Below are 8,849 nucleotides of genomic sequence, written 5' to 3' on the forward strand. Positions count from 1 at the left end.
GGACTCGAAGCTTTAACTTTCCTTTCTCATCAGAGATGGACAAGAGCTGCTGATTTTGTTCAGACCTTTTGGCTTTTCTTCTGAGAACTTTGTTTTTCTCTTCTAATCGCCAGATACTGGAAAGCGTCTAATTGCTGGAGGAGAATTTCGCAGGAGATGAAAAGAATGGCAAGGGATTGACCACTCCCACTGTGAAGGTACACGAGGTAGGCTGGGGATGTTTATCTAAGTGCAGAGAAGGCTGAATGAGAAACCGATTAACGTGCTCATTTTATGAAGAGGATAGATATGTGTGACAGGGATAAGACTGTATTGGGAAGGAACAGAGCGACATAAATGAAAGACAGGAGTCAAGGAAGAATACTTTCACCTATAGAGTATTGATAATCTGGAAATCATTATCTGAACATGTGGTCAAGGTATGTGCCATGAGAACGTTTCAGCAGTCTGTAGTCAAACACTTGATGAGCCAGAGCACTAGTGGATAAGGACCAGGTGCCGGAAAGTGTGATATGGACAGACAAGCGCGAGATGGGTGTCCTGAACGCAATGCATCAAAGGCAAAGTTGTGTGCTTCAGATTGCCTGCAGGCGTGGCTCTGTGGCGCAATGGAAAGCGCGTTGGACTTCTACACCTCTGTTCAGGTTGCTATTCAAAGGTTGTGGGTTCGAATCCCATCAGAGTCGAGTTTTAATTTACGTTTTGTGAAGTGGTCAGACCAGACTCGGCTGCTCATCTGCAAAACCAGTAATATTGGTGCATAAACCTAACTGTCTCGAAACGGAACATTTTCTTCTCACAGATTTCCATTATCGATGACTATTTATGGTAGAGATCGATAAATACCTGTTAGCCAGTAGGCACCACGATGGTGTGGATGAGCTGGAAAAAGACATAAAATTGTTGTGTCAGCCATGATGATATCAAATTACGTGGCTGGGCAGGATCGGTGTTAAGAACGGCCCCCTTCTGCTCCTTTGTGTCTGTGCCATTTCTGGCCCAGGTTTTTAAATAATCACAATGTGGACAATATGAATTAAACGCCAAGTAATATTTTGGTCTCACCTCCACCTCGCTTCCCTCCCAGCTGGAATAGACAGATCTTGTTTCAGCTTTAGATCAGACAGTGGAGGATTCTCACAAGTTCTCCTTCAGGCTGAATGTTCCTTCACATATGTTTCCAAGTGGACACATGAAGCAAGCAATTGCATGGATGCTGGGGATTGAGGGGCAGATTTCCCCTTTGCTGGGCTGGAATTCTGGCCAAGGTAATGAACATGAATTTCTGACATTTTGAATCTTACTCTGGATTCTTGCGACTTTACTAATTAAACTGAATTTAATTTGCCCTTGCAGAACATTATTCAATCTTCACTGTGCATAAAAAACTATGCTGAACATTGTTGATGTTGTGTGCCATGTGGGTCGATGTGTCATATGAACATGCCAAAGGAAGTTGGTGAAATATCAGTGAATCGAATTGTCTGACGAATTAAAGCCGATAGAAGGAAAATCCCAGTCCAATGGCCACATAACATTGCCTGTGATCAACGCAGGAAGACACGGTAATCGTACGCAGGATTCAATAAAACCGATTTTCACCACATTTATCTATGCCATTTTCCTGAAGCTGACCCTTCATAATCGATGATCCATTATCCTTATAACCACATCTGCACTGCGTTTCATTTCAGATACACACAAAAAATTGAGTAATTGGGTTGAGGGGCCCAATGGTAAGATCAGGAGCCGTTCGTCATCGTGAGACGGCAAGTCCCGTGGTCCAATTAGTTAGCTTGCTGAACTCGGATGACAGAATGGCGGTATGGGCGGCACGGTGGCACAGTGGTTAGCACTACTGCTCCACAGCGCCAGAGACCTGCGTTCAAATCTCCGCCTCAGGCAACTGACTGTGTGGAGTTTGCACATTCTCTCCGTGTCTGCGTGGGTGTGCTCCGGTTTCATCCCACAGTCCAAAGATTTGCAGGTCAGGTGAATTGGCCATGCTAAATTGCCGTAGTGTTAGGTAAGGGGTAAATGTAGGAGTATGGGTGGGTTGCACTCCGGCGGGGCGGAGTGGACTTGTTGGGCCGAAGGGCCTGTTTCCACACTGCATGTGATCTTACATGAGCTGCCAAAGTTGCGCATTTGATTCTCGCCAGGTGTTTGTTTTACTGATAGTGACCAGAGATGATTGCAACTTCAAGCTGAAGAACCGTTCAAACCCGGAATATTACACTGCAATAAAATACTTTTGGCACGAATGTTGCACCGACCTGTGATACCAATCTGAAGTCCATCTGACCAGCATTTTGACATTATAAGCCGTAAGTTTATCCAATGATCATTTAATTACCCTGAAGGTTGGTGAGTCTACGACTGTTGAAGGTAAGGCGTTCTGCACTTTTACTATTCTCTGAGAAAGGAATCTACCTGGGCATCTATCACCCTCAAATTGCATCGATGTGCCGTTGTGCCAACCTTGACCATTTGAAGATAAAGGCATTCACCGTCCACCTGACGGCAACCTCTGATCATCTTTTATGTCTATTAATTCACCTATCAAACTTGTAATTTCTATCAAAAACAGCCTCAATCCCTCAGCCTTTCCTCGTAAGACCTTCCCTTCACAGAAAGCAACATCAGAGGAAATCTCATCTGTACCCTTTCCAATGCTTTCACATCCGTCCTATAATGTGGCGACCAGAACCGCAAGCAAATCGATAAGTTTGGCCATACCAGACAAATTTCTGGAGCTGCAAAGGGATCGTTTGGCCCTGAAACTCAATTCCTCTCACAATAAAAACTAACACACAGTACTCATTGCAAACAAATCCATCAACGTGTGTGTTAACTGTCAGAGTTTTATATACATGGAGGCCGAGATCGCTCTGGTCATCTAAACTTCCAAAAATATTCCAATTAGCCCAGAACATTTTATTCTTGTTACTCATTCCAAAGTAAATCACCTCACAGTTTTCCACAATAACCTCCATATGCCACCTCTGAGCCCCGAACTGCAGATTATTCATGTCCCTCTGTAACCTGCAGCAGACTTCGGCACTGTTGACAACTCTATCGACTTAGTGTGTTCTGCGAATTTACTCGTCCATCATCCCATACCCCAACCCAGGTCATTTATAAAGGTGACAAACAACAGTGGACCTAAAAAGGAACCTTGTGGTACACCATGAGTAACTGAACTCCAGGACGAATGTTTTCCATTAACTACCATACTCTCTGTTCTTTCAGCAAGCCAATTACTGATCTAAACCGCTAAATCACCCTCAATCCTATGTCTCTGCATTTTATGCAACAGCCGACCTTGCCTTCGTGAAAATCATATCCACCATGTGTACCACCTTACTCTCATCCACCTGTTTGTTGACCTTTTCAAAGAGCTCAATAAAGTTTGTGATGCACAAACTGCTATTCACAAAATCGTGTTGACTGTAGCGAATCAACTTCTTCCTTCTTAGGTGATCATAAATCATATCTCTCACAATCATTCCCAAAACTTCAACTACAAGGAAATACGACCAGTGTTCCATAATTAGCAGCGTTCTCCCTACTCCCCTTCTTGAAGAAGGGGACAATATTTGCTGAACTCGAGTCTTTTCGCACTAATCACATAGACACTGACGAAATAAAGTTGGTAGTCAAAAGTTCTTCAATCTCCTCCCACGACTCTCAGCGAATCCTAGGATACATCCCATCAAGCCCAGGGGACAAATCTATTTTCAGGCTTTCAAGAATTACTAACAACTGGCCTTTCTCCCAGCGGTACCTCATGCTCTGCGATATATATATTCCTATCCATCACTAAATAAACATACCGAATTCTGGTCACTAGCACCAAAGTGCCCACTTACTTCCAAATCGAACAGTTGGCTTGCTTCATTACGCAGTACCAAATCCAATATGTTTTTATTCTTGTTGGACTGTCTACATGCTGCGTCACGAAACCCTCCTGCACACATTGGACAAAGACTGCCCAATCAGAGCTCCTCAAACAATAACATTTCCAATCAATATTTGCAATGTTAAACTTCCCCACGACAACTACCCTGTTACTTCCGTTCCTATCCAGAATCATCTTTGCAATCTTTTCCTCCATATCTCTAGAACATTTTGGTGGTGACCTCTACTTGCCTGATTTTAATCTGAGCCCATTCTAGTTCAGCAGATTGAGTCGGGTCCTCACCAAATATCCTTTCTGCTCCCATAGTACTGTCTTTGACTAAAAATGCCACATCTCCCCCTCTGTAACGACTTTCCTGTTCTTACTGAAAAGTCGAAACTGAGGTGCCAGAACAACCATTCCTTTCAGTGCTCCATTCATGTCTCTGAAATGGCCACAACATTGAAGTCCCAGTCAACAAGCCACGACACCTGCTTTATCCCAGATGCTCCTAGCGGTGAAGTTGATACACTTCAAATCAGCTTCATCCTTGCCAGCATTCAGTCGCAAACCCGAAAAACTATTTATTTCCTAACCACTCAAAACTTCCTACAAACTGCAGCTAAAATTCAGGTTCGCACTCTGCTGCTGAATTCGTTTAAACCCTCCTGAGGAGCTTTAGAAAATTATCCACTCAGGATATTGGTACCCTTCCGGTTCAGGTGAAGACCATCCTGTTTGTTGAGGTCCAACCGACTCCAGAATGAGCCCCAACTATGCAGATATCCAAATCACTATCACCTGCACCATCCTTACAACCACGTGTTCATCTGCTCTCTCCTTATTCTTCCCTCACTATAACGTGGCAAGTGTAACCAATCAGAGAGAACAACTCTGTTTGATCTAGATCTAAGATGTCACCCTGGATCCCTGAATTTCTGCCATGCATCCACATCACTTTTATTACATATGCTGTTAGTGCGTATGTGAAACATGACCTCGGGCTGCTCCCCCTCCCTCTGAAGGATCCAGAAAACACGATGCGAGACATCACAAACCCGGGTAACCTGCAGTGATCACATCAACCATGAGCCTGCCCTGTACCCACAGAAACTGCAATCTGTTCCCCTCACTATTTAGTCCCCAGTAACTATTGCTCTCCTCCTCTCTCCCCTACCCTTCTGATCACAGGGACAAACACTGTGCCAGAGATCTGTACCCCATGGTTTACTCCTCGTAGGTCATCCCCCCAAACAGTTACAAATACGGTATGCTTGTTACAGATGGGCACATCCAAAGCGGATACCTGCACTGGCTGCCTGTTCCCTTTTCGTCTCCCGACCGTATCCCATCGACCTTTTTCTTGTACCTGAAGTGTAACTGCCTCCCTATAACTCATCTCAATTCACATCAGTCTCCCAAAAGATCCAATGTTCAGCTCCAGTTCCCTAAAGCTCTTGTCACGGAGATGGAGTTGGGTGCACTTCCCGCAGATTCAAATGTCAGGGACATTACTGAAAATTCTTAGCTCGCACATTCGACAGGAAGATCATTCATATGGCCGACCATCCATTCCTAATATTCTGAAGTCACGCGCACACACACACACACACACACACATATGCGTATATATATATATATACAAGCATAAGTGTGTTTGTGTGAATTCAGAATATTTGGAATGGAATGGAATGTGCGAGTCATATGTATGTACGTATGTGTATATACATATATATATAAACGTGTGTGCGCATGCATGTATGTGTGTGTGTGCATATCTATTTAAAAGTTGCAAAAGTTGCAAAAGAACATTGAGTAAAACAGCATTTATTTTAAAAATCTGATTTTGTGGAGTGTTCTGCCTTGGGAAATACCTCAGTTACTTAAGACCAGCCATAAAGACCCCCTGAGTGAATATCCATCACTTATTATAGGTACAGAGGTGATTTTTGAAGTCGATGACGTTTCTCATGTCGATGAGCCTGCGCTGTGTTAAATTCTGGAAAGGATGTTTATCTCGTTTCATCTTACTAATTTTGCTGCAAACTTGCACAGTCCACTTAAACAATCCAAAAATTATTAGGTTTATCTCATTGGACATTTTGCCTGTTATCATAAAAACTGGAATAGAAATGACAAAGATGTTTTTAAGTACTGGTGTGAAGATTACAGAATTCAAACAGGAATTTTTTCGTGTCTTGTCACTAGATATGGTTGGGCGATATGAGTGAGCAGCAAATGAACTCACTCCCTTCTCTGTGATTGCAGCCAAATTTTCCAATGCAACAGATGAAAGAACAAAAGTGCATTACATCGGCAGGTCAGTTCCAACTCACGAGAGTATAGTTTCACTTTGATTGTCGCCCTCTTCTAAAGTATTGTCTGAGTGGGGAGATCATGATCTTGAAGGTATGCCGGGACATTGCGAGAATTATTCCCACACTGTTGGCGTCACTTTATAATCATAAACCAGTTATCCAGCGGACTGAACGAACCTTTATCCTTTAATGCTGAGCTAACACGAACAGCTCAGTTCTTTTACAATTTATAGAAGTTCACGTAGAACAAGCTGCTAAACCTTTCCTCACAATCAGCTCATTCTCTCCTTCGTCGTGCTCAGCTGCAGGTGTTATGAGGTTTCTTTCCAATTAACGTTAACCAATTAGAGAGTGTGCATCTAACGCGTACCCATCCTGGCCGCTCAGATTCCCTGTCCCGGTAAAATTCACCCCTTGTGTGTCTGCACGCATCTTTACAAATATTTTAGAATCAGCTCCTGAATAATTTTTCCTGAGAAATAGTAATCATTTTCAAGTTCAATAGCTGTAGAAGGAAAAAGAAAACGTGCTCCAAACTTCTCTTTATCGTTCATCGCTGGTTTTCAAGTTCTATACTCTAGACATAGATCCATCCGAATGAGGGAATTTCCCTCCTGTTTACTCTCACCAAATTCACATCGCCTGGAAACCTTCCATATGGACACAACTCAGTTTTACCTGTTGTCACGTCACATGATCTATTCGTCTTTTCCACCATCCCATGAAACCCCACTTTGTCTTTCAAATGGCATTATCCCCCACCACATCGTTGACTTTCTTTCCATTTTTCTGTTTCCAAGTAAACGCTGTCCATTCTTCCTGACGTCTTTTCATTCCAGTAATCGCCATCCATGTGTTTAATCATCTCTTTATGTCCCAGTGTAGTCCATGTTGAGAAAGGATGCTGGGGCCAAAACAACACATGAAAACCCGCTCTAATGCTGTATACTACCATTACCAATGTAGGGAAAATGGGAACTAGTTCAGTCAAAAGTGAATCCGTTGGTTGTTGCACAATGGATCAATCACTGATTGGGTCGTGACTGTTTTTCCTCACTTTTATCCCCTGTCTGAACATGTGCTAAAGCAACACAATATGGGAACATAGAATGCCTACAGTTCAGAAATTGCCTGTTCGATGCAACAAATGCACACCAATCCTCCAGGGATTAACACTCACAGAACAATTCCTTGCCCTTTTTCTCTTCATTTGCTCCTGAATAAGGCACCTTACTGACAGTCGACCCAGTTGTCAGCAAATCATATCTCTGGCTCTGTGAGGCAGCGGTGATAACCAGTGAGCCTCCTTGAGGCCCTGTACAGTTATGCAAGGAACATGCGGACGCGTTTGAAATGTCAAAGATGATCTACTTTTGTTGTTGACATTATCAGGAACAATAAATCCAGATTCCCTCACCAAGAAATTAACCCAAAACACAGCGGTGAAAGCGCTACATCGTAACCATTAGTCGACTAGGAAGGACGACATGTGCAATTGCTTCTTCTCTTAACAGCATAGCTTTCTTTTCATGCGATGAGAAATTCCTTCCAAAAAAAGAGTGTTTGTGACACCGTGCTTTTACAGCACAGAATAATTCATTGTGTCATTGCCAGTCATCAAACATCCATCTATTCTCGTTTCCAGTTTCCACTAATTGGCCCACAGCCTATCGTCTGAAGTGTTCATCTGAATGAGAGTTTCCCTGCAAAGTTTTAATCTCAAATGAACCAGTGAATGAGACTGAAGTGAGATACCGTCAAATTTCTTCATGAACTGCGGGAGAACTGAACCTCATTTTGACCCATAGAGGGGACTATGCAGACACATCTTTTGAAAGTGACAAAGCCTCAGGAGAGCCCAACTTTCATAAAATGAGGAATTGACACGTTTGGCCTCTTCTTTCTTCATGACTCGCTTTAAAACCCGATTCTATTTGCATAAGCAGAGAGGTAAACAGGTTGGAGACTGTCCCTCGAGGACTGCCCCAATCGGCAATAATTGGTACCTGCTAAACGTTGACTTCTCCAACTCTGAGGCAGCCTGGCTAGCTGTGGTCTTCCAGTCTCCTACCTGTTTAATTGGATTCCAGCAGATTCCTGACTCTACATAAGGAACGTAAGCATTCAGACGCATCCCTGTACGTTTTCGTCCCCACTATTTCACTGTTGCTTTACTGCTTCTACTGAGTCACGTTGTTCTTCCGGCCAAACGAAGGCATTCTTCGCATCAGAAGCTTGTCATCCTCATGTTCCTCGAAGGTGACGTTTAGGCACCAAACGTGAAACAGTTCAAATCGAACATGCTCCAGAGTTTGGAATTTGAGGGAATGCAGATATCTGAGAGTGCACTTTAAAACATAATCTTGGGTGTCGTGTCCGCTGGCTGGGTTGGCATACTATTGACCACCTTTATTTGCTCTTGAGTGGGCTGGAGGACATGACAGTGATAGATAGAAGGAAGACAGTCAAGAGATTTGTCGAAAATGATGAAAACTTTGAAATTTAGCCACCCGGTGATGGGTGGGCAACGCTTGTTGTGAGTACTCCAACATGCAGGAGAGGTATTGGAAGACCTCAGGATTACATCATTGGGTGAATAACCTGCAACTCCTGCCGTTCCACCACGGGGG

The 8,849-nt window shown here is 43.4% G+C and overlaps 1 non-coding gene across 1 annotated transcript; it reads left to right on the forward strand.

The window, feature by feature from the left end:
- Positions 1-594: 594 nt before the first annotated feature.
- trnar-ucu (transfer RNA arginine (anticodon UCU)) lies at positions 595-686 on the forward strand. The gene is given in 2 exon segments: positions 595-631; positions 651-686. It is a non-coding gene; the product is annotated as a tRNA-Arg (tRNA).
- The last annotated feature ends 8,163 nt before the right edge of the window (positions 687-8,849 follow it).

Source organism: Chiloscyllium punctatum, chromosome 24 (assembly GCF_047496795.1).
Source record: "Chiloscyllium punctatum isolate Juve2018m chromosome 24, sChiPun1.3, whole genome shotgun sequence".
In the NCBI taxonomy this organism is placed as follows: domain Eukaryota; kingdom Metazoa; phylum Chordata; class Chondrichthyes; order Orectolobiformes; family Hemiscylliidae; genus Chiloscyllium; species Chiloscyllium punctatum.